General features: G+C 40.2%; 1 long non-coding RNA gene across 1 annotated transcript; it reads right to left on the bottom strand.

The window, feature by feature from the left end:
- Positions 1–20644: 20644 nt before the first annotated feature.
- On the bottom strand, positions 20645–25552 carry LOC147655938 (uncharacterized). The gene is made up of 2 exons (XR_015279009.1): positions 25219–25552; positions 20645–23529 (listed from the first exon to the last, which is right to left on the bottom strand). It is a non-coding gene; the product is annotated as an uncharacterized LOC147655938 (long non-coding RNA).
- Between the last annotated feature and the right edge of the window lie 630 nt (positions 25553–26182).

Genomic DNA, 26182 nt, shown 5'->3' with positions numbered 1-26182 from the left:
CACTTCCAACAGCAGCCAGAGCTGGGCACTCCCATCTGTTGATCTTCTCAGTGTCTGCTTGGCTTCTGTGAACAGTAAGGGGGATTTAAGACTATAAGCACATTAGCTCTGGGCAATTAAAATACACTGCTTATAGTCAACACAGTTTAAAAAAGCACCAGGGCTGTGACAGGAATTGGCTATTTGGGGAAGAAAAAACAACAAAAATATTGTTTCAAGCCACTCAAAGAGGCATGGTTGCATCTGAGAATGATATGCCAGTATTTTTTCAGAGAAAACCAACATATATTTTGAAGATCATTAACTGAGACTTGCATAATGAGCAAGATTGCTGATTTTGTGCTAGAATAATGTGATTGATGAAAATAAGATGAAAAACTTAATGGCATGCTTTGGAATGTTATTCTGCTATATACAAGGTGTAACTTATGAGACACCGTATCTTCTCTGCTGGAAAATTATGAAAAAGGCTTGCCAGCTCCCACTTACATAAAATTTTGTTTAGATAATTTGCCTAATCATTTAATCCTGAGTAATGCAAGCAGTAATCTTAAAACCAGCAATTTATCTTTCTGCATTGTGTAATGAACCTTATTCCAAGGACAGCTTTTAATACTGGAAGACCTAAATACTATTTTTTAAATAGACATTTTTTAAATGTCTCTAAAGCAACCATTGAAATTTTAAACAATGATAGAGAAGTAGATTACAGTTTAGAAATGTTAGATTCCTTACAAAACATTAATTACATTTTACACAATAAGAAAACATATTTGATATTCAAAGTGAATCTGTCATCTACTGTACATGAACAATGAAAAGGGTGAAACAACAGATTTCAAAGGACACAGCAAGAACAAAAAAGTTTGGATGTTAGTTTTCCCACAGCTGCACTTCATGAATATACTGAACTGTGAGTCTGTGAATTTGTCTTGTTTTCATAGCAAGTGTAGTTGTATCCAGTGCAGCACAATATATAATACATTTACACTCAGATCACAGAATTGCTTACATTGGAAAAAATCTCTAAGATCACTGAGTCCAACCTTTGAGTGATCCCCATCTAGTCAATTAGACCATGGCACTGAGTGCTACACCCAGTCTTCCTTAAATACCTCCAGGGACAGGGACTCCACCACCTCTCCAGGCAGCCCATTCCAGCTTTTAACAACCCTTTCTGTGAAGAAATTTCTCCTTATGTCCAACCTAAACATTCCCTGACACAGCTTGAGGCCATGTTACAGCCTGTCCAGATCTCCCAGCAGAGACTTCCTGCCCTCCAGCACACCACCACTCCCCACCCAGTTTGGTGTCATCTGTGAACAAATCAGTCCCCTCAACCAGAAATCACAGAATATCTGACAGACCAAGTTGATGGAAGTGTTTTCTCTCAGTCTTAGTGAAATAAAAACAACTAATACATGTCCAAATCTTACTATTTCCACATTGGTGCCTCAGGTTTTCAAAAGCCATTCTAGGATTTTCTTTGAATTTCCTGTATTGGAGGACAGCTAAAGATGGATTTTATGAATACAGTAAACCTGCTAAAGCAGACAATGTAGCCATGCATCTGTATGCAGTCCTTTTCTGCTTAAGCAAGTTCTGTATTTCTCACAAGCAAAACAACTTGGGTTCCTTCTCAGAAAGCAGCTGCTCTAGTAGGACTCCTCCTGCTTTCAAAGAGGGTATAGTTCAAGTTATTATTTCAAGGGGGGGAAATATGGAATGGAGTGAGCTTGCATTTAATAAAGAACTTATTTCTCCTTCTCCAGATGCTTTCAGTACTTAATATGGTTATTGTTAAGGGGGAAGGGAAGGAATAGCCCCTTCCTCACTCTGAGACTACCTTATCCATAATCTCCTCTGAAGGGATAACATACCTCATCTAGCATTAGATTGCACATGCCTGCAGGATTAGCTGTGAGAATGGGACAGGGTGGATTGACTAACCATTGCCATCTGTATCCTGCTTTTTGCACAATATCATGTGAAGCAATTCTGGTAAATCAGAGAATCTGGTGGGCAAAGGACAGAGACATAATGTCAAGGCAGGGATTGCCAAGTAAGCCGAAAAACAATTTGTGTTAAATCTACAATATTCGTTGAAAGAAATGCACACAGAAATGTAAATTCATATGGGGACAAATCAGAGCCTACTATGGCAACAGTTCTACTAGGTCAGAGCAAAGTCAATCTGTCACCAGTGTTAATAGCTTTGCTTAGGCAACAGCATACAGACAGGACAAGCGTGAAATAGCACTTGCCCAGAATATTGCTACACACTGGAGCAGATTGTGACCCAGGCCTTTTTGAGCCCAATGTGATGGTGTCTTCATATATAATAGCTGTGTCTCTTAAAGAATAGCAGTATTTCTCTTCATAAAAGGTAATTTCTCATCCATGTATATATATGTATCACACCTGTGAGCAACTGTCTACTTGCTTAGTCTATACTACACATGATTTTGTAGATCTCCAGCATACCCTCTCATAGTTCTAATTTTTCAGCCAGAGGAATCGTGATCTGTTTAATCATTCCTCATATGGAAGCCATTAAAACTTTAATTATCATCTTTTCACTTTGCTATACAGTTGCTTTCCTGATGTATCATTTTTCAGATGAGAAGACTAAACTAGAGAAAGTACAGAAAAACTAGTGCCCTTAGGGATGAAAGTAAGATGTTTCTGGTTTATTCTATGAGAGTTTTTTAATATTTTCTAACAGTCTGTTTGTTTTAATGGTTACAAATTAGCCCTGAGCTAACATTTTCATAGATCTTTACATTATAATGTTTCCTAAATCCTTCCTTTGCCTATTTATTCCTGTCCTTTTACTCCTACAGTTTAAACAGTATTTTTCTGTTTGAAGTCCTGCCCTCCCGTTCATTCTGGGGTGGTAGCAGCCAGGTCAGTGCTCTTCATCACAAATACACTTTTAGGATATTTTTAAAAGAGGATCACAGAGAAGGAGAGAATTTCTTGCATTTTAATTTGTACTCATTGCCACTTTTCATTGGATACTGCTGAGGGGAGTCTGGTTCTATCTTCTTTACTTCATTCCCTCTATCTTCTTTATTCCATTCATCAAGTGTCAATCCACATTGACAAGATCCACTGTGAGCTATCTGTTCTCCATGCTAAACAGCCACGGGGATGTTGGGATGGGATGAGGGATTCAAAACTCTCCTTTATCTTGCTCTTTACCCATGTTGGCCTTTTCAATAATTCAAAAGCTGCTACTGACAGGTGGCTGAGCTTCAAGTACAGTGTCCTTAATATAGTCTGCATTTCACCTCCATTCTACCCTTTAGTTACCTTCAAAGTAGTCTGATCTTTAAAATGCTCTTCATTGGAGTTTTTTTAGGGTTTTTTTTAGGTGCAGGATTTCCCTCCTTTTGTTATTTCTGCAAAACTATGGAATACAATTGTTGCTCTAAGACTTTTTCCTAGTTACATTTTGACTGTGGGCCCCTTTCAACTCAGGACATTTTATAATTCTATGATTCTGTTCTCATCATCCAGGCCAATATCAATAGTTGTTCTTCCTCTTGTGCTGAGCTATCTGTTTAGAGATGTGGTGGTGCATTCCCTTTCTCCCTCCTTGGGGCCTCTCAGCAATTTCAGGAATTCTCATTAGGCCTTGGCTTTTGTAAAATGAGTTGTGAGAAGTGTCCATTGACCACAGCAGGAACTCTTACAGGGCAAAGGTGGGGGCAGCACTGATCATACCAAGTACTTCTGTTGCCTGACCACAGTGGGGAAATGTTGACACTTCAATGGGGATTCAAAGGGTTTTCCAGGTCTCAAGGAGACATGAGCAGTTGTTGGTTACTAGAAAGATATTTATTGTATAGAAACATCAGTCTCAAAGGCAAAGAATTTAGAGAGTTAAAGTCCTCACTAAAAACTTTAGTCATAAAGTCCCGAATTCCGAGCAGCAGCTTCTTGGAGTGGAGTCCTGTTGTCTCAGGCTGCAGAAGAAATTGTAGTAGTTCTTGATGATGATGACAATGATGCTGCTGTTCTTCTTTGGGGGTGTGTGTGTGGGTGTGGGAGTGTGGGTGTGGGTGTGTGTGTGGGTGTGTGATTCCCAATAGAGGGGATTAAATTCTTAAATCATCCAATCAGCTAAAAACACGATTCTAAAACAAAACTTTCTACACCAATCCAAGCTTAATTCTAACATGTGAAAGCAGTGTTCTTTTTACCTAAACCTTACATATAATGCATTATCTGTTTAAGTGAATAATCCTGTTCTGTCTAGAAATGTAAACTATGTTCTTACTATGTTTTCATTGTGTCTGGGGGTAAGTTGAATCTGTGAAGGGTATCACTGGACTTTAAACTGGGTAGTAAAGCTTTTCACTAGCTACCATAGACTCTTAAGGCATTTAAGCTATATTCATACCTACTTAAAACTAAAACCTATGCTTTTACTTCATGTCTATGTGGTTTAATGTATTTTAATTTTTTTCTCTTTTATTTTGGATTCCAGCAGTACCATTGTGACTTAACTTTTGAATATTACAGTAATTATTCACCTGTATCGAGGCCAGGATGGAAATTTACTGATTACTAAAACAATTTTTTTGGGGAGCCTATAAACAGTGGTTCTAGGGGACACCCTTTGAGATTTCCTGAAGTGTAGTGGGCTGTTTCCAACATCTCCCTTGAAGGGGGACACAACTCTGAGCTCACCAACTCTCAAGGCTGCAGTATTCAAAGGACTGCTACTGAAAGCCAAGGACAGGTCCTAAAGGCTCAACCCTCACCCATTGGGAAATAACAGTGCATTTGATGTGAATATTTAAAAAGAAATTTTTAACAGGTATATCATTATATATTTCTGTATATGTATTTTTGTGCCTGGGTGCATGTTTGTGTGAAATTATTTAAATATCCTATAGCAAGTATAGTATGAATATTGCCATCTCAGATCTGTAATAATGTCACTGTTGTTGTTGTAGTAAATCCTATTGAGTCACTTTGTAAACGTTCAATTAATCCTTGATTAAGTGCTGCTAAATCCTTTAAATATAAACCACTTACCTAATCTGAGACTAAGATTGGACCTAGCTGTACTTAGACTCCATCAGGAGTTTAGGAAGCAAGGGGTCCCCTCTGAAACTCATAATTCATTGGGAGGGTCTCCTTTATCCTTTTGCATCTTTGGTCTCCATATAAACCATTCTAAGTTGATTATAATATAATTTTCCTTTGTATGTTTCATCCATGAAGCAAGTAATAGAGTGAACCTTGCCACCAAACTTCATGAAGTCATGCTTTCATTAAATTAAACCTGCTTTTTCAAATTTCTTTGATGTCGATTCTTTACATGATTTAAACCAGTCATTCCCAAAAACTGAAGAAATTTTTTTTTTAATGAAAACCTTTATTCCTAGGACCATGTCCAGACATTATATTTTAGAACTAACTGAAGTTTTCATTATTATTTGAGTTTCTTGTCCTCTCCACATGGCTGAGAAGCTCTTCACTTCATTGTCCCTGTGGCCACCTTGGTCAGGTGCATTGCATGCTCCTAATCCTACATGGTTGTTGTCTGCCTGTTAAGTACTCTGTTTCCAATCAGGAAAAGTCTAAATACTAATATTCATAATAACCATGTGGCTCAAAGGTTGCTCTAACACCCAAGACAGCTGATAAGATAGGAACTTACAAACACAGGAGAAAAGCCACATAACAGTTCCTTTATGGTACATGGGGAATGTGGCAAAGGGAGGCAGTGGGAATGGCCATTTGGAAGAGGTCTCTGGCAGTATCTCCAGCAGATGGAGTACCCTCTAAGTTGAGCTTCACTGTGAATGTATGGGCATTAAAAAGAAATTCAGCATGAAGAATGTGACATTTTTTTCTCCTTCACAAGCATAGTTTATTTCATCTACCAACATACTTGGCAGAGGACCCTTGTTTTTTTGGTCCAACAGAGGCCTTATACTTTGACTTTGGTTGAAACATGTTCCTTACTAGGTGGCCATGGCAGCATGATAACAAACATTGTGCATCATTAGGTCTGCCCTTATAAAAACTGCACCATCAGAGTTTGGGAAGGATTTGCAGTAGCGTGTTTGAGTAACTCTTTTATACTTTCATCAGGTTTCTCTTGCACTTAGAGTATGCCAATATTTTGAAATATTCTGTTGAGACATGCTGATAATCTCTTGCACCTTCCTTTTAAGAAAAGATGTCAGTTCTTACTACTATCAAGACTATAATAAAAAAATACAGTGGTTATATAATATATTTGTATAATCCCATTCTCCTAAGTGTTATCTGTAAAATTTGTAGGAGGATCTTTGACATTTACTTTTACCGAAGTAAAGCTCTTTGAGGTTGAAGCCAGAATCTGTGGGACACATCAACCCCAAAAACCAGTTTAGAAGACAAAGCAAGGCAAAACACAATCTCCATTTGAAACTGAAGCCAAACCATAGGTGGACACAGTCAAAATGTGGTGATGCTAATAGTACCCTTCTACTGTTACCAAAATTGCAATGGGAATCTACAGCTCATATTCATAATCTTTTTCCTTATTTCTCATCTGATAAGAAACAGTGCCAGTAAATGAGCAAATCTCCTTAAAATCAAGCTGAGGTACTGATTTCCTGTTATTCCTATATTTCTACTGCATGAATGCCTGGAGATTTTCATTAGAACAAAGCCCAACTGTATTCATTTCTGCAAAATCACAAGCTTCTGAAATTGTTGAAAGAGAAAACTATCCCTACTTATTCAGGCAGGATTTTTTCCTATAACATAACAGTTTTTTGTAGTGATATCTGTCTTGTGATAGTGATCAGGCTAAATGTCCTGCATAGCAACATCAAGTATAATCTGCTGTCATCTCGTCATGACAACACGTAAGCTAAAACACTTACAAATAAACCAAAATGTTTTCTTCTGGATCAGGAGTTTGAATTAGATGACTGCATTTTCCTGGCATGAGAGAATTATTCCTTGTCTTTCTCCTAATCCTCCTCTGTTATACAATATATATAGTTACACATAGTTGTTTTTTTTCCCATGAGTTTGAAAAGATTACTTTTCCACTGTGTTTCCTGCATCACTGTAATACTTCCCCTTGATTCTCTGGTTTCGTCTGCTCAACTCTGTTTATGGGGCGTTCGGTAACCTGAATGAAGTTACAGTTTTTAGATCTGTCACTGAGTCTTTGGATAGACAACCAGAGGCCCCAAGGTCTTGTATTCAACCCTTAGGATCTTTTGTTCCATCATCTGCCATCCATTGTGTCAAAGTAGTTTTTCCCACAGACATTTCATTTATGAAGTGATATTCAGTATTTGCTAACGACTTTAAAGCCTTTGGTTTCCATTTGTCACTTGAGCTTTCCACCTCAGGTCCTAGAAGGGCACTGAACTTTGGAAGTGCTTTTGCAGATCTCGTATATATTTGATCCTTTCATCTTAAGAATCCTTTGCATTCACAGTTGTTTTGACAAGATAATAGAGGTTTAAATCACCTCCATTACTATTTGAGTTGGTAAGGCACAGTATGTTCACCCCTATTCTGAAGTTCCTACTACACTACTCTGAAGTGATAGCAATAATTTTGTTATCTGTGGCCTTTGAGTAACCTGTGCACCTTCAAACAAAATAGTTTTTCAAGATGTAGTACCTGTGTCCCTGTCTTGACTAATACATGACAATGCACAAATACCTATTACTATTGCATTTCAGCAAACATGTTATTTGGCAGTTCCATGGGCAGTCAGGAATCTGGACCTCCATGAACTTTTGAGTTTGTTTGGCTTTTGGTTTTTCCAGGTGTTTCATGTCCATAGTGTTATTACTTAATAGTAGACAACTCAGAAGTACCTTTTCATCTTTATTGCTGAGTATAAACACTTATGATCACTTCATATTTTAGCTTTTTCTCAGCTCCTGTTAAGATCGGTGAAATTAATGTCATCTTCACTGAAATATCAGCACCATTAAGTTTATACAGATTTTTTTTACTTGCAGATCATTTCTGAGCTTTACAGTCTGTTTCAATACATTTATATGCAAGTGTAGTTTGTGATATTAGAGAAATTACCCAGATGGTACTAAGAAATGATTAGATTTTTCTTTTCCCTATAGGGCCAAACAACCTTTGATGTTAAATCGCCTCCCAGGAACCTGGCAACTTTTTGTAGAGCTGTTTAACCAGGAGCTTTTGTTAGTTTGAATCTATACATGTTGCAATATCTGAAGGCAGACACTGAGCATGAGTGGATGTAAAATGCCCCAAATTCTGTACTAGACCTCTTATTTTCATTCACTACCCACTTATACAGGGTTTGGTCCTGCTCCTGCAAACTACAATCTCATGCTAATTTCTGTATGAGAACTAATTAATAATGGTTTCCTTCCTTCACACTCTGCAGTGATTTATTGAACAGAATTGCTGGGACTTCTGTTGATTTTGTCTCGTCCCTATTTTTTTAATTTGATCTCAACTATGATTTCTTTGTGCATCATCTTACATTGCTTAGTTTTTTTAAGACTCACTTAACAAATAATTGCAAGCATATCTTTTCTGTAAGTTTTTATTAATTCAACCTGATTTGGTGAGTTGTGTTGAGTGGACCATGTTCAGGGCTATACAAAAGGAAGTATTTTTATGTTACGTTTTGCTGTTCAGGATGTGCTTATGGACTTGTGTAGGCAGAAGTATCTGGAGACGAATTTATTAATGATAACCAACAGTCAGCATGTTGAACTATTTGAGGTACTCCAATATTTCCCTCTTCTCTTCTAGGAAGGATGATGTAATTTATCAGAAAATGTCAGCTTCTTAGTACAAAGAAATATGAACATGGTAAAGAATTAGTGTAGAGCTGTTCTCAGGGACAGAGTTCACCCTGATGAAGGGATCTTGAAGAAAGGGGAGAGCTGTGACCTGAGGTCGTGATACAAGAGTGGCTTTGGAGATTAATTTTTGGAGAAGAGACAGAACAGAGGAGGCTAGCCAGGAAACCGGAGGATGCTTTTCAGCCCCACAGAAGGCTCTGAAAGATCAGAAACTCCTCTTGTCTTGAAATCTTAGCAACAGCCTAATTTTTGACCCAATAAAGAAGCACAGTTTCTATACTATTACCTTTTATATACATGTACAAGCCAACAGCTCTTAAAATTGCTTAGAGCTTATTATGTTACCCTTTGTGTTCAGTGTAAACAATCTCTCCCTGAGCATGGCTACAGGAAGTTTCATGATATACGACTTCCCATATAAACAACAGGTGTACCACACTGGCTGAGTACACAAAGGCAAAGCTCTGTTATGTAGATCACACCATGGTGACTTGGTGACCAGGGTGCAATTTTGAGGCAGTTAGTTGGATGACCTATAAAAATTAAATTATATATTTATTTCATTGTTACCTTCCTTTCTTCATCTGTAAATTCAGTACAAGTAAATAAGCTTCTTTACAGAACATTTCTAGTGATGGAAAGCATCATGAAAGAGATACATTGTTATAGAACCATACTGTGAGGGAGAAACAGTGTGAAACTTTAGCTCTGTGTGCTGCATTGTGTCCTACAAAGACTACAAAAGCAAAGAAAGGTGATAGTAGAAAACTTCCTTTTGACCTTTAGATGCCTTAAAACGGGACATCTGCAGACTGGCTGACATGGGAAAGGCAATTCTGTATTACAGACATAAGCAGTACTGTCCACAGCTTCATAGCTTCCTGTTATTCTAAAGGTGCATTGCCTGCTAAAGTCATATTCCAGTCAAATTCAGTCAGGTCCTCTTCCTTAATTCAAGATGAAGACATAGTCCTGCTGTGCTACCTGTAACATCTAAGGAACAACAAACGGAGATCGTACATGGTCCCTGTGCTTTGGGAGGAGACAGTGCAGGGTCACACTGCTGGATGTCATTACTACTAGGGAGAACAGGGTAACCACAATCTGCCAGCCATTCTCTCACTAATTCCATGGAGTTGCAATAGATTACCTGCACAGACAAATGTAATTCCAAGACTGTACTAGCAACATAGAAAGGGTTCATTTTTTCCCCCACATCTTCTATGAAAAAGCCCTTCCACCAGGATGAGGGGTCAGGCTGAATGAAGGTTTCAGGATTTGTCCTTTCAAGAAACAAAATTAGAGGAGTTTTTCTATGTCTCATAAATATGTGCTAAATTAAAATGTGTGGCTATTAGCAAAAATATCCTTTTGATTCAACTGGTATAAACAAAAGGATGCTGCTTTGTCATTCAGATATTCATATGCACCATTAAAGGAGCTGGCATAGTCTGCCTGGATATTACAGGGAACTACAGGCTTTAAAGGGTTATAGTTTCTAAAGCCAAAACTAAATTAATTATTAACTTGTAAATGAGATTGATTAGGTCCAGGGCAAAAGTTAAGATTATAATCATCTATAATTTAGGAAGCATGCAATATTATTATTTGTTCATGTCTCAAAATGAAGGCCTCCTTCCTAATCCATTAACACTCATCAGCACTTTGTCACGATAGAAATAGACTTGTCAATACAAAAAATTAGTATCTGACTGAGGGGCTGCAACATGATGAAAAGAGTTTGCATAGCTTCTACAATCTTGTTTTGACTAAAGCTAGAGGGTGACTTTATCAGCTGCTTAAACTCAGCACAGGCACCCAGGGAGCCACAGGCTGCAGAAGCCTCTCTGAAACCACACTGCCATCAAAGGTGGGTACTTTTTCTTTTTTCCCACTCACAGCTACAAGCCCCCACTGCCTCCTGACCATGACAAGTGGGAAAGCTCCAGCTCCTGATTGAAAACAAACTGTGCAGAAGGAAGGTTTCTGTCAGATCACCAAGTTGCTCTCCCTTCCCTGTGACTGCATTACATGGGCAGAGCTGGCATAGGTGCAGGACCAAAGGGTGAGGGGGTCTCCCCACAATTTTAGGTCCACTTGAGTCACTCCTGCAGTCCCTACTCAGTATGAATTTAGACTATTTCAGGTTATGCACACAACAGAAAATCAATAAGCCTTATGAATATAAGAAAATACCTTAATTTCTATTGCAATCTACTATTAAAGTAGCTTGCTCTTCTCCATGTTAATGATGTCAATAAAGCAGACAAAAAAGGACTTTTTATCTCTACCAATTTCCTTTCATTTTTGTTTAGCTTTATTTCTGGGAAAACTTAGGAAAATATTTATACAAGCGAATAGGTACCACCAAGACCTATCTTCTTTCATAAATAGAACCTGTAAGTCAGAATCTGGCTTGTAACAAAGAATATAGCCATCTGCTTTGAGTACCACTATTATAGTTTCTGCAGACAACTGATGAAACCAACCTTTTTAAATGGGAGATATTAATTTCAGGGGTAATTTCAGTCTAGGAATTCCACCCACCAGCACTATGGAAACAGGATACAAAATTGCAAATATTACATCATCAAAATTCTATCTCCTGATTGTACCCTTGTGTACATAAAACAGGAACTAGCAGCTTTGGATAGTGGTTGACATCTTCTCCAGACATCACATGCACTACTGGGCGCACTGCGGTGTCCTGGGAGTTCATAACAAGCAGATCAGGTATCCACAGGTGATACAATCTTCCCTTGCTTTCAAATTACGTGGGGGTTATATACAACTCTAAACTTGTCTCTTTTAATTTTTCTTGAGTGGTGGTGTGGAGATTGATATAATTCAAATCAAAACAGGATTGTTTAAGGAAAGAAAGAAGTTTTTGTAAAAATTGTTCTAAGACTGATAAAATCTGATGACTTGGTAACAACACATACTTCTCAGCAATCTGAACTAGATCATTAACTATTGTTTTGCTAAAAAATGTAAGAAGAATTTCACATTGAATATTTAAACATTTTAAGTTTAGGAGGCACACAGAATTCAGAAAATTTGAAGTACTAAGCCTCTGTAAAAGATCACAGATTATTTTCTGCTACAAAAGTATTAAAAATATAGAAATTTCTTGAAACTTTTGAACCCTTGAAGGAAAAATTGAGGACTGAATGACAAGTAAAATAAGGATTATCATCTTCTGGTAGTGTCATGTTTTATTTATTGTTTTTAGAGCTTTCAGACTTTGCATTTTTCTTCCAAAGCTGTTTCAACATGCATGTTGATCATGACACAAGTAAGATGTCTGAGACCTATATATAAATTCTTAGTAAGCAATGAGTAAGCTTTTTTTTCCATAGTTCTTTTAGTTTCCTTGCAGATTAAATGCAATACAAGATATTTCAGTGAAAATACATGAGCTTTTTCTCATTATTTTGTAAAGTCTGTGCTACATCCTCTTATGAAAAGCATTGTAATGTAGTTTTTTTCTACCCTATCTTTTAGAAGTGTGATTTTTAGTCCTAATTTGTGAACCTTTCACTGTATAAACAGCCTTTATTTTTTGTTTTACGTGCCTCATCTGAAACCCGTCTGCCCGGCACATCCCCTTCCATCACAGCAAGGGGTGTGTATATGTGCATTGGTGAAGAAACCTGACCATGGACTGTCTGTATACTAAGCATTCAGTCTAGTGAAAAACAGAACATGATAGGTTCATAAATTGTTTCCTATGACCTAAACTGAGCTGTCTAAAGTTTGCTCTTTGGGATTGTGTTATAATTGCTGTCTAGAAACTTCTTTCCTGGTTGCTTCCTCTCAGCCCTGGCAAAAAAACCATCTCCTGAAAAGTGTCCTTCCAGCAGAGAAACACTTAAGAGTCTTTCACCTTTTGTTCTCAACTTCATGCTGAGCACAGGAGGTTGGAGGAGGCTGCTGAGGGGCAATAAGAAGTCTTTCTTCTCCCTGACTGTGTCCTTGTCCCTGCAGTTCTCCCACTGGCTGGCATCTGGGAACAATCAGTGTCTCTGCAGTGCATCATCACACTGGTGCAATACTGAAGTGCGGCTATGTAAGCCTAACCCTGTGTAATGCAGCTCATCTCCTTTTGTCTGCAAATGGAGGTAGACTCCTGCAGACGTGGCATACTCACAGTATAAGCACAGATAACCTCTGAACTCATTTGCCACGACATGTGCCTGGTTTCACACTGGCAGGAGCTTGGAGTCAATTTAGTGATGCTAAGGAGTTACTAAACAGCAGCTGAAGAGGCTACTGGAGCAGCCACAGGACCTTTCTGCTCCCTCGTGGAGGTAACACTTATCTGCACTGCATTGCCAGAAACCCTGTAATGCCAGAGTCCAGATGGCTAATTGTCCCCTGCTGCAATCTCAGCCTGTATTTCCATACATCAAATCTTTTCTTTTTATTAAGCATTCAGCCCTATGGGCAGAAATTCCAAACGTTCTTTATACTCATGCTGGGCCCTCTGCCTCATGGAAATTCATGATGCATTATGGAATTACTAACGGAAACCATCCAGAATCAACAGGAATGACAGGTGAAACTCATAGTTTCCTTTGTTTTACTGCTCTCCTATGATCTCTGCTTGCTTTGATAATTAGTATTGCTATTGATCTCTTGCTGGCCAGCATGAAGAAAATACTCTTGGAGCTGTCAGTTTCTGGCAATGTATTTGACAATGTGCCAAAAGTTTTGCAAATAGAACAAACCTACCTGGTTTGAGGTTTGTAATGTTTTTTCAGTGGTACTCGTCCATCCCATATCAGTAGTGGGAATAGTAGAAAAATAGTAATGAAAATACCAGGAAAGTGCACACTGACTGGACACTAGTATGGAAATAGTTTTTAGTTCACTTGCCTTTTCAGTAATCCTACTTTTGAGGTCCTCATCTGGCAGCAAAGGGCTCTGCTGCTGACCTGGCAGCATGGCTGATGACAGTGAAGCACTGGCACTCTGCTGCAATGCGTGCTAAATTCATCTCTGCAGCACCCACTGCTGGGGCCCCCTCATTGCTCAGATAATTCTGGTTACCAGATAAACTTTGCCAGGTTCTTCTCCCAACAGAAAGGAACTAGCCAATTTGGGGTGTGTACACTGAGTACTTTTACTCTAGGTTTTCCTTCTTGCTGTCTGTTTGGAAACTCAAAAAGACAAATGACAAGGCGTAAGACCTTTTGTAGGACTGGAAATTCAAAGGCCTGTCCCTAGGAGTCTCTGTTCTCCAAACTTCATAATCTGTGTGGGAAGAAGCTGATCTCAGCACCTACACTCTGCAGGCTATAAAGCAAGTGCCATGAATGTAGGAAGGTGCTGGCTGTGCATGTTTTCAGTCAAGGCTGTTTGTATCCTCGTGAGTCCCAAGACCTTGCTCAATACGTCCCCTTTCTTTCCTACATTTGCTTAGATGCTTAGCCACAGATGTCATCTGTAAGATTATTTGAGGATAAGGCTTTCTACACTCAGTTTCCTGTCCTTCTCTGTTGAGTTGGACAGTAGTCCAGCTATTAAACAAGCAAGCTGAAAATGTCTCATTACCACAACCCTTGATATATTTTCATTATAAAATAATATTATTAAAGTTAGTGCACTGTAGAGAAGAGGAACATATGTGCCATGTCATCCATGACAAACGGAGAAAGGAACACATGGCTGGGTGATTGAAGGCTTTTGCTTTCTTTGAGTAGCAGTGTCCCAAACTGCTCCTTCCTGCAGTCTCCTTTGATCCACCTCCCCAGCTACATTTTGGTGGTAAAAGTTCACTATGGCTGAAAGCTGACTGAGAGAAATGAGGAGAAATCTGTGGAAAGGAAAAGCCCAACAGCATTTTCACAGCCCTTTTTAAAGTGATACCTCCATTATATACTTTCAACATTGGAAAGGCTCTTTAATGGCTCAAATCTGCTCAAAACATCAACATCCATGTATCACCAAAAAAAACCACCAATGTTTTGACATAAACAGCATTCGTATATTATAATATATTATATTATAATATTTACCATCATATATCATCAGCTCTTAAGATCAAGTTAATAGAAAAGTCTAGAAGCATTCTAGAAATCCTTTTCCCACAAAATCAGGAAAATTGCTACTAGATGTGTTCTCCAGAAGGGTCTACAGACTATATGCTCCAGTATGGGATACACAGACTGTACCAGAGGAGGCTTCCCCATCAGAGTGCCCAGCTGAGGGGTTAGGGATTTTGCTTTCTCCTGTAAACTTTGTGTCAAAGATGTTCTGATAAGGAATGAGTTTCTGCTGTTACCAGTCTGTCCCAGTGCCCTTGGCATCTTTGACAGCTCACTGATGTCAGCTTTAAAATGTGACATGGGGATGATTCTGCGAATTCTCCATCCTGTTCCAATGCAAACAGGTGGCTTCTCAACAGCCAGAGGTCTGATTTTGTCTTGTCTTTCTCTTAGCATGAGGGAGCCCTCATGTGGCACGGATTTGTGTAGCCTTTCCATTCATGACTTCTGTGGTTCTTCACAAAGACAACCTGAATATCCACTTTTTCCAGATGGCACAATGTGCCAGGCCCCTGCATTGCTGTCGGTAGAGATAAGAGGCATGGCAGTACTTAACAGCTTCTTGAAAGGTTCGAGTGTGCTCTGATACACACAGCCCTACGAGTGCCACTGCAAACAGACTGATCCTAACCATGCACCAGCATTTAAGTGGGAGCTGTCATCTGGTCAGCCTCACCTCAGTGATCCTTCTGTGCCCCTTCCAACTCAGAATATTCTGTGTGATTCTGTGATCATACCTTGGTGCAGTGTTGGACACAGAGGGTGAACACATGGGCAGTCCTTGCCCAGTACTGGCAGGGTGAAGCAGCAGCTGGAAATGTATCTCCCGAGCCAGGAAAGTTGTGGTGGCCTTAATGTGCTTTGAAAAAGCACCATTAAACACCTACTGCCTTGCCAGCTAATGGCATAGGAGGACTGCAGGGTCATTCAACACAGCAAAACTAAGCTGAATGAATCCTCTGCCACCCACCTAGGAGAGCTGAGAAAGTTGTTTTTTGAGGTATGCACCAAAGTTGTACAATAAAGCATCTCTGGAAAGGTATAACAGATTTACGCATTATCAACCTGTTTTGATGCAGCAACAATTTGCATGAGTTTTTGATTGTAGCAGATACTAATCAAGCCCTAACATTCCAAATTTCTTGCAGACTTTGTAGCTTGTAGAAGTAGCCAGCTCTGTACCCTCAGACAATATATGGAATTACAAAAAAGAGAATGTTGTTGATAAAATCTAAGGCATGATGAACTTGGAACATTATATGGAAATTTGTATTTATTTGTAGATAAAAATATATTGATGTGCAGCAGGACAAAATTGTTTTGTACTGCTTAATTATTTTCTAAATAGTAATAAAAGCAGCATTGATACACAAAGGAAAATTACACCATTTTGTTTTTTTTAAAAAAATACACCACCATGTTTATCCTTTAAATAGTTTTTGATATCAAACCAGAGAAGACCAAGGGATCAGGCTATTGAATCAATTCTGTACAGACAGACTTTCTTTTATCATTAAACATAGTTAATCCGCTTTTCATAGGAACTACTTATATCTGTCTTTCAAACTTACTATTTCAGCTCCCCTATAACTTCATTTAACCAGTATCACTGGTAATCTGCTAGTTCTACAGCAGGCCATGGTGTCTTTTCAGAAATAGCAGGACACTGCACAATTCTATTTTGGGTGTACCACTATGAAGAAAAGGTCTAAACCAAATTAAACCTTTGTGTATTTTAGTATCTGGCCATAGCTCTTATAGCTATCATAAATTTTTTGAACTTGCAAGAAACAGCTGGTGCAATAACATTTAAATAAGTTAGGGGAACTATTGATGCAGTCTGACTCTTAGAAAAGAAGATGTGAAAATTGTCCTGGAGTTGTATGCAGTGACAGGGTATTTGTTGTTTTCCAAGCGGGAACCAAATGTAAGATGCAATAAATGTTCTTCCAGTCTCTGATGGAATCAGAATTTTGTCTGTAACAATTGAACAGATGCTTTTTGAATGTCTATAGAAGAATAACTCAATTTTCTGACACTGTAAGGCAACACTCACAAACCTTTGGGATTATAGGAATATATTAGTTTCAAGCAGGACCTTTTAAATCCTAGAAGTTCAGATGAACTTGAAGCAGAAACAAGTGGGCACCAGAGCAGAATTTGCTCTGCCTGGACAGTCAATTAATCCAATGCCATAAAAGCCCTTTCCTTTACACTGACTTCAGGGAATGACTAGCACAAATACTGGCACCTACACTGGAGATGTTGCATCAAATCCTTCCCCACTGCACTCACTGCTTGGCCAAATAGGGCCAGGTAGGGCCAAGTACAGCCACGTGGTGAGAACAGCACTGAACCAGCACCTGGGCCAGCCACTCCCAAGCAGTGTCTGTGACCCAAAGAGGGGCTGTGGCAGACCTTGAGTGCACTCAATACTGACAGAAAGGCAGTTTTTCTGCTGATATTTTGTGATTCTGAACCTGACACTGCAGATGGAAAAGCTGAGTACTGCAGCTCTGGTCCTGCAGTAGTTGGTTACTCTCTTCAAACACACTTGTTTCATTTAGAATGGAAATTTGATGGCTATCTCAGGAAACAAAGGGCCCTCCAATTCCATTGTTGTTCACTTTTTTCCTGAGTGCTTTTGTGGTTATATATTAAATGGAAAGAAGAAAACAGTGCCACAAAGACTTAGAAGGAAGTTGCTGTATAAAGGGAAATGTCTCTTCGTTTAAATATTCACACAAAGTAAGGGGAGGGAGGCACTTGAAAGCACCCAGGATGCACTGTATGTAGAATAATGGGACATAAATGGAAGAAAGAAAAGCCAAAGCTATTAGATTATGTTTTGTCTGTCCTCAATGTTGAAAATTGTTATTATTCAGCACAGCCCAGTCCGTGTTTGTTTTGTTTTAATGTCTGGAATACTTTGCATTTCACCCTAATAATCCACTCTGTTCCAATGTTTATACAGCATGATTTACTACAATGTGGATGTGTAATTATAGTGATGATTAGACAAAACATCTTTGACAAGAAAGGAAAACAGTAGTTAATAATGTTTTCCATCTGTTTGGTAAAACCTCTCTTAAAAAGAAAGAGCCCCTTAGCATATAGCAGGGTCCAAGGCAACACCTATGTGAGTACATGACAGCGGTGTAAATGCCTAATGAATTCATTCTGATCATTGCTCACACATTTTTGAAAGCACTACCATCTGTTTTATACATAAATATTACAGTAATTAATGTCAGCACATGTTTATATTATATCATTTCCAGAGTCTTATTTTAGAGTTAAGACCTTTTTTCTTTTCAGGCAGAATAACAGCATATTTTAAGTTATTGGCAGGAAATGCAATGTTATTAGGATAAAATGAGTGAATTTCAGTAATGGCTCGCATCTTTATTGGAAAACTTTAGAGCATTTAATGCTTCTGTTCCTCATTAAAGGATAAATACTGGGTCGGTGCCTACTCATGGAAAGCCTAAAAGAAACTTAAGCTCTGCTGAACGAGGTAAAACTATAGCGGAAAATACCATGAAACCTCTGAGCTCCTGAAATTGGTATTCTAAGTCCCTGTGGCAGCCTCCTGATGATGGGCATTGAGGGTTTATTAATTTCTGGCATTGGGCTCTCTGGCTCCAGATTAGCAAATGACCCATCTTTAAATTAAATGGGTGGGCTATCTCTGGTAGGGTTACATCCCTCCAGAGCCCTATTGTTTCTTGCTGTTTATAAGGTTCTGGTGTTGGTATTGCGACCACTGCATCAGGAACATTGCAAGAAAGCAAAATACTTGAAAGAAATGTTTCTGCTCTCCCATCCAGAATGACAGCAATGGTGCCCACAACAGTGCAGGGCAGAAGTATTTATCTGATTCTCATTTATGACTTCTGCTTACATGGTATGCAAGTCACAGATGTGGTGAAAAACCAACTGAAGTCAATTTAAAGAATTTTGTTGAGCTCCTTGGACTTCAAATGAGGATTTATCTTTACCTGTGTTCCAAGAAAAATATGTTCCAGATGCACAAAAAAATTGAATGACAGTCTTGAAACATAACTGTTTTCACTGTGTTCATTATATCAATAACTTTCTCTCCTTTCCAGTGAAATTGAATCACAGCTGAACATTTCTTATTCTGTTGCCAATACCCCATGCACCTGTACAGGGACCTGCTATTTGAAAATCTTTGCCTAGTGACTGACACTGGTGAAATTTATTACTGATATGATTTCAGTTACATCTCTTTCTCTAGATTCCATGCTGCTAGTTTCACCTTTCATTTGAGTATTGATACCGCACTTTCATGTGGCTTATTAGTATCTTAACTTTATTTGACTTTTATCTTATTTTATTTTATTTTAACAAGAGCTGCAGCAGATGCTGCAGTTGTCGAATCTAGTTGAGATTTAAGCATCTCTGGAGAGACTTAAATCTTCTAACACTATTCAGTACAATTTGAGCAGCCAATAGATTTTCCTGGATGTCTTCCATCCTGGATTCCACTTTAACAAAGTTCCTAAGTATCCATCTAAGTTTCCAACCAAGTAATTGCTGCTAAGGGTTGCTACTTCTTGCAAAGAAATCTACTCCATGTTTATTTCCATTACAAATAAATAACTGGAAAGGGCAAATAATTTGAGACTGAAAAGGGAAGGAGAAATTAATAGTAGCCCTATCTACCTGCAGAACAAAAGAGTTTTCCCCCGAGTATCAGTTACCTGATAGGTAAAACTTCAGAGAATCATAGGATATCCTGAGTTGGAAGGGACCCATCAGGATCACCAAGTCCAGCTCCTGGCTCTCTGCAGGACACCCCAAGAATCAAACCATGTGCCTGAAAGCATTGTCCAAAGGCTTCTGGAACTCTGTCAAGCTTGGTGCTGGGGAGCTTGTCCCAGTGCCCTGGGGAGCCTGTTCCAGTGCCCAGCAATTCTCTGAGTGAAGAAGGGTCACATATACCACTGAAACAGCTGGAGGGTTTGGTTGGGTGGAAGGCAATGACAGGTGTGGCTTTTGGCCACAGTATTACTGCTGACACAACAAAAGTGGTGATGTCTGATGACCACAAGCAGTGAGCATCTCAGTTTTATGTCTTATCTGAAATACAGTGAGAGCCTTCCTCAGAAAAGGCCTCTCAGTATAGAACTGGGATGCTCATTTAGTCTGCTCTGTTGGTGGAGCCCAGTCTATCACATCACCCGTGGCACTGCCTAAGATTGTTCTCTAGAGATTTTTCCAGTCACACAGTAACTTGGATTAATTCTGCCTATTCTCCCTACATAGAGGCTGCATGTAATGTCCTTTGGTTACAAAGGCAGCGTATTCTGCTGCTGCTATCAGTGTGCATGCAAAATATATTACAGTGATCAAAGAAAATGTTATGGCTATATTCTGCAAACACTGGCATGTGCAAATGGAATAACTGGTATAGCCTTTGGCTCTCCTACGTTACACACACAAAACATAAAACAGATTAGCTTTCCAACTGTCTAATTTTGAGCATCTCTAATGCATGAAAAAAAGATAAAAAAGACGAAACAATGGATTTACTTAAATTGTACAGAATAACAGATTATTCTATATGTACTTACACATATGTTATATTTACATAACTAAATACAAACATATTAGTCAGGAAAGCAGAGTCTAGAGGAGAAAATCCAACATTATGCTTACCTGTCTGCTTCTGTTTCAAGATTCAAATCCACTCTCTCTCTAAAAAAGTAAAGATGTAGGATTGGGCTCCTAAGTCAAAACTCCTATTAAACAGAAAAGTCTTAATTATGAAAACCACAAAATTCAGCCCAAAGGAGTTGTTGTTCAATTAGTTAATTTCTCAAGTCACAGAATGACAAAAGAATGACCCAGTAGCTTCAGGTTAGCATTACCAGCTCTTCCTGTTTCACAGCTGCTCTCTGCTATTTTCTGGGTAGCATATGGCTGTGGGCCTGTTGCTGGTGTATTTCTGTATAACTCTGTTGATTTAGCGTAACAGCACCCTGAAGAATGAACAGGACATGACAGTGGCTGAAGACAGCAAATCCACAGGACTACTGATAGGAAGGGTATTCACTTGAGTGTTTTACCCTTAAGGCCCTGCTGAACTCACTGAAACATGTTTTCTTGTGAACACAGCAGAAAGAGCCCACCAAACTGATGAGCACAGCAAATTACAGGGGCATGCTGTAAGCAGGTGAGAGACTGTTAAAAGCAAAGCAGGCAGAACGGGGTGATTTAGAGCAGGGCAACAACCCACAGTCTTTAGGGAATTGAAGTCTGCTTGAGATCAGGATGGCAGGTGCACACATGTGATATAAAGCTCTGCTACTCAAAATCCTTTCCTCTCAGGTGTTATTATGCTGCTATTGTCAATACAAAACAATGATTCAGTTAAAGAAATCTGCCCCCTCCCTCTGTTCCTCACAGTTCCTGCTCCACTGAAGGGAAAAAGAGGACTGAAACCAAAGGCTCTGCACCACAAACCAAGAGTAAAGCAGAAATCCCTCCAGCAGGAGGGAGTGAAATCCCCTCCCCAGGATATGGTCACCTGAGCTCAGACTGCCTGGTGGCTCCCACTGCACAGGAATTGGTCGGGTGGTCTGGAGCAAACAGGAGGCTTTTCAGGCAGGGAAAAGCAGGCACTTTGAAGTGAAAAATTAAGGGACTACTTAAACTTTAACCTGATAGACTGAGTTCAAGTCTCTTGAACTCTGTAATGTTAAATAAACTTACCAAAGGATGGCTGAAGAGACATAGAAGATAATAGAGTTGCTTCTGAACATGTGTAAGCATGTTGCACTTGTTTCTCAAAAAAATATGATATCCTACCAAATTCATGCTCTCCCTATCTCAGATATCACTGACCTACTATCTGCTACAAAAGTTGATAAATTTACTCAATCTCTTTACTCTCATCTTCCCTGATGCAAGAGGAAACTCAGTATTCAGCAAGAGTTAGTATGTGTCTAGTATTTGAACTGGTCCAAATGGTATGTGCAACACCCATCTCACAAACTGTAGGTGGGGTTTTTTCAGCAGTTTCATCCAAATGATAAGAAGGCAAAAAATTATCCAAACCTCCTCCTCCCCTCACAAAAAAAACTCCAAAAAACAAAAAACAACCCAAAAAAACAGTAACAAAACCACCACAACCAAAAGTCAAACCAACACAACAAAAGAAAAACAACTAAAAAATCAAAACCAACAAAAAAAAACCAAACAAAACAATCACACAAAAACAAACATGCAAACAAACACACTCCCCCCCCCCTCCCCCCCCCCAAAAAAAATGAACACCACAAAAACAATGCCAAAAAAAAAGCCCAAGTAAACCCAATGCCTTCTTTAGAGCAGGCATGTCCTAGAGACTGGAACAAGTATTCCTGGAGCCCTTTTTCTCAGAAGGATGGATAGTAAATCATTTAAGCCATCAAGGGAAGAGGCCAACTAAGTCAGTCTGGATGGTAATACTCATATTAGAAAGCAGCCAAGAAACTATAGAATATTGTGATTAAGCACTTGACGAGTAATTTTGTATCCTTCATTGTAAAAACAGACTTTGAAAATGGCACTTTTCAAAAGTTGTTTTTCTGGTAAATTATTTTTAGACTGTAACCTGTAAATTCTTGTACATTTTCAGGCTGTTTCTTCTCCACCAGTGAAGATACCTCATCAGCAGAACACACACTGTTTTAGTTCTCAGAATTAGAGTCCAAAAGATTTAGATTGCAGTTGTTAGCAGTTCATCTATTTTTTCCTCTTATACATTTTCCAGTTTTTCATATGAACAGTCAGATCCATTTCTTCTGCTAGGAGGAAAATATTTAAGATAAAAGGGCTCAGTATATTTTTATTTTCTGCAAATCACTTTGTCAAAAAGACAACTCTGACACATGACTTTAAACTGTACAGAGACATGCAAGTAATTTGTAGGAATTATAATCAGAGATACACATGAATTTCAAGAAGAAAATGTGCATTATAAATACACAGCTTTGGTTCACTGCTGCTCTGAGCATCCAGAAATAGCAGAGAAATCTTTGTACCCTGTGAATTATGCAAACACTAGGTACCTGCTCTGACCTCAGACACAACATACAATACCCTATTTAAAAAGTGACTAATACTATTTAAAATAAAAATACGGCTCTTGAACAGATTAATTGTATTAATGTTATCGTATTTTAACTAACTGATTGCTTTGTTTCATTTTCCATTATTTTTACAGGCATCCTGCCAATAAATCAGTAGAAATAAAAATGAGGCACACTAGAAACTGTAGTACTATGCATCTATTTTACCCCTGTGTAGCAAATAGGTATAATCCATCATCTCCAATATCCCTTTCAATAGTATCCTTTATATTTTAAATAATATAATAGTCCAGCGACAGTCTAATTCTTTCCTTTGATAGCCAAGATGTTTTCAAAGGTAAGGTTTTTTCCTCCCAGTAGCACTTTCTGGATTCTCTACTGAAATAGCCTTTAGATGCAAAATGCCTTCCCTTTTTTGGCCAACTTGAGGAATGTTGGAAAGATCTGGAAAAGACATTTTCACTTTCAGGTCTGTCCCAAAAATCTTCACAATCTTCCTGTCATTTCCTTTTTCAATCCGTCCGACACTGGATCCTCATCAAATGCCTGAAAATATTTTGGTAAGATGTTTTGTCAATGGCAACCTCAAGACAGCAGATTGTGGGCTGAGTCTTGTCTTTCCTCCTGCCAGGTTCTATTAATGAAAAAAGAGTATTTTTTCCATCAATGGGCCATGTATGGCTTATTTGATGGTGCTGGTGCCGTCATCCTTAGTGGGAAGAGCATGGAATAATCTCTGCATTAATATTGCCTCTTGGAATAATGTCAGTACTTCTGTATTGCAAAGTCTCCCTACTAGTTTGTATGAATAATGCAAACCCCACTGCTTAGTACTAGGATAAAGAAAGAGGGAAGAGCAAAAACAATTTAACAATTAAATATAATTTAATCATTCAACAGCACAGTCCATTTCACCACTTCAGCTCTCTCAGAAGCCTGTAAATTGACCTGCTTGAAGCCTTGTGAGCAGGTCTATGCCAAGAAGAAAAGCTGACCCTGAATCTATTGTTTTAAACCTCTTTTCATAGCGTAGGATGGTTTAATCAAGTGTGTTTGTAACTGTGCCAGCGGTACAACTGCTTTGAAATGTTATATGTGTCTAACACTCATGGTTCACCACTGATACCCAGGGGACGTATAATGCTAAATACTTGTTATTCTCTAAAGGAAAAGCAGACAAATTCAGGACAATATGTGCTTCCCATCTGTGCCTTGGAGTGAAACCACTTCTCTCTATCAGCCATCAGCTTAATAATGCAATACATTTTTCTGTTCTTCACTTAGGCATGGTGATGATTGCAGCAAGCAACAATTCAGTAAAAAAGGGAGAGATTCACATTTGCTGCTGTGCTATTTCATGTAGCCCAACTGCATATTTGTCGTGCTGCTGTCTAATGGAGATCTCACAAGGCAGCTCTTTCTAAATACTGTCCTGGAAAAATCCCATGTATCCTATTTGTCAAGACCATTTCCCTTCTGCGTCTGTACAGCGTCGGCAACCCAACTGCCGCAATTGATGTTGATAGGGCTGCACAGTGTATAGTATTTATATAATATCCATTCAGTCCAAGAATCCATATGCTTCTCACAAAGAGGCAGCAAAAGGAAAGCACTGGGAATTGCTTTTGAAGTTATATAAGTGGTCTGACAAAAGCTTTACCTAATAAATAGCCCCTTTCAAGAAGGATGAGCCTGCAGTACTTCTAGTATCAGAAAACAAAGCATTCAAGAGGGCAAGAAGTTCAACAGCACCAGAAAAAAACATTTGAAAAGAAAAACAGGAATGGAAAATATTGCTAGTTGCCATGTGGAATAGTATTACTTTGAAGACTGACACATTTTTACCTCTCACTTGTAAGCTAGAAGCTTTAGATTTCATCTTAGATTTTCCATTTTTAATGGAAGGGAAGGAAGGGAAGGAAGGGAAGGAAGGGAAGGAAGGGAAGGAAGGGAAGGAAGGGAAGGAAGGGAAGGAAGGGAAGGAAGGGAAGGAAGGGAAGGAAGGGAAGGAAGGGAAGGAAGGGAAGGAACACAAGCCACAAACCAAGCCCTTCCCCTAAGAAGGGTCCTCATAATTCCTTCACAGCTATTACAGTATTCTTCCTAATATATGTCTGCTATCATCCATTCCCTCATGTCATCACTAAACAGGCTCTTAACTATTAAATTATAGCACCTTTAAAATAAATCAGTATAAATATGTGGTTTACATTAACCAAGCACTTTCCACATTACCTGAGCAAGAGCTTCACAACAGGATCTGCTCAAGGTTTTATACCACCCTTGGCAAGCAAAAAATCCCTGACCTTTTTACCAGCCATAGCTGGTTCCTCAGGGCCCAGCTTTTTTCCCCCAGATGCACCCTCAGTATGGCAGGTGTGATACAGCCCTTGAAACAGCCACTCCAGCTTCCAGTGCTGCAGAATCACGGAATAATTCCGCCTGGGAGAGACCTCTAAGATCACAAAGCCCATCGTAGAGCTGACAGGTCTGCTGAGCTGCAGCAAAACGTGCTCCCAGCTCCATCAGCAGTGATTATGATTGAACGAGCGGCCTCCTCCGTGCCCGCGCTGCTGCCCGGCCCCTCCCGGCCCCTCCCGGCCCCTCCCGGCCCCACCCCATCCCCACCCCGGCCCCTCCCCGGCCCCTCCCGGCCCCTCCCGGCCCCTCCCGGCCCCTCCCGGCCCCTCCCGGCCCCACCCCATCCCCACCCCGGCCCCTCCCCGGCCCCTCCCGGCCCCTCCCGGCCCCTCCCGGCCCCTCCCCGGCCCCTCCCGGCCCCTCCCCGGCCCCTCCCCGGCCCCTCCCGGCCCCACCCGGCCCCTCCCGGCCCCTCCCGGCCCCTCCCCGGCCCCTCCCCGGCCCCCTCCCGGCCCCACCCCGGCCCCTCCCCGGCCCCACCCCGGCCCCTCCCCGGCCCCTCCCGGCCCCTCCCGGCCCCTCCCGGCCCCTCCCGGCCCCTCCCGGCCCCACCCCGGCCCCTCCCCGGCCCCTCCCGGCCCCTCCCGGCCCCTCCCCGGCCCCTCCCGGCCCCTCCCGGCCCCTCCCCGGCCCCTCCCGGCCCCTCCCCGGCCCCTCCCGGCCGCCGCTTCCCGCCGGGATCGGAGCTGGGAATGCCGGGCTCGGAACGCGGCCTCCGCGCTCCCCCTGCCGCCCGCTGCCGGTACTGCAGCGCTCCCGCCTGCCCCGCGGGAACGCC

Source organism: Cyanistes caeruleus, chromosome 1 (assembly GCF_971803275.1).
Source record: "Cyanistes caeruleus chromosome 1, bCyaCae1.hap1.1, whole genome shotgun sequence".
NCBI lineage: Eukaryota > Metazoa > Chordata > Aves > Passeriformes > Paridae > Cyanistes > Cyanistes caeruleus.
The sequence above is the reverse complement of the archived record's forward strand: the minus strand, read 5'-3'. Positions and strand labels throughout refer to the sequence as shown.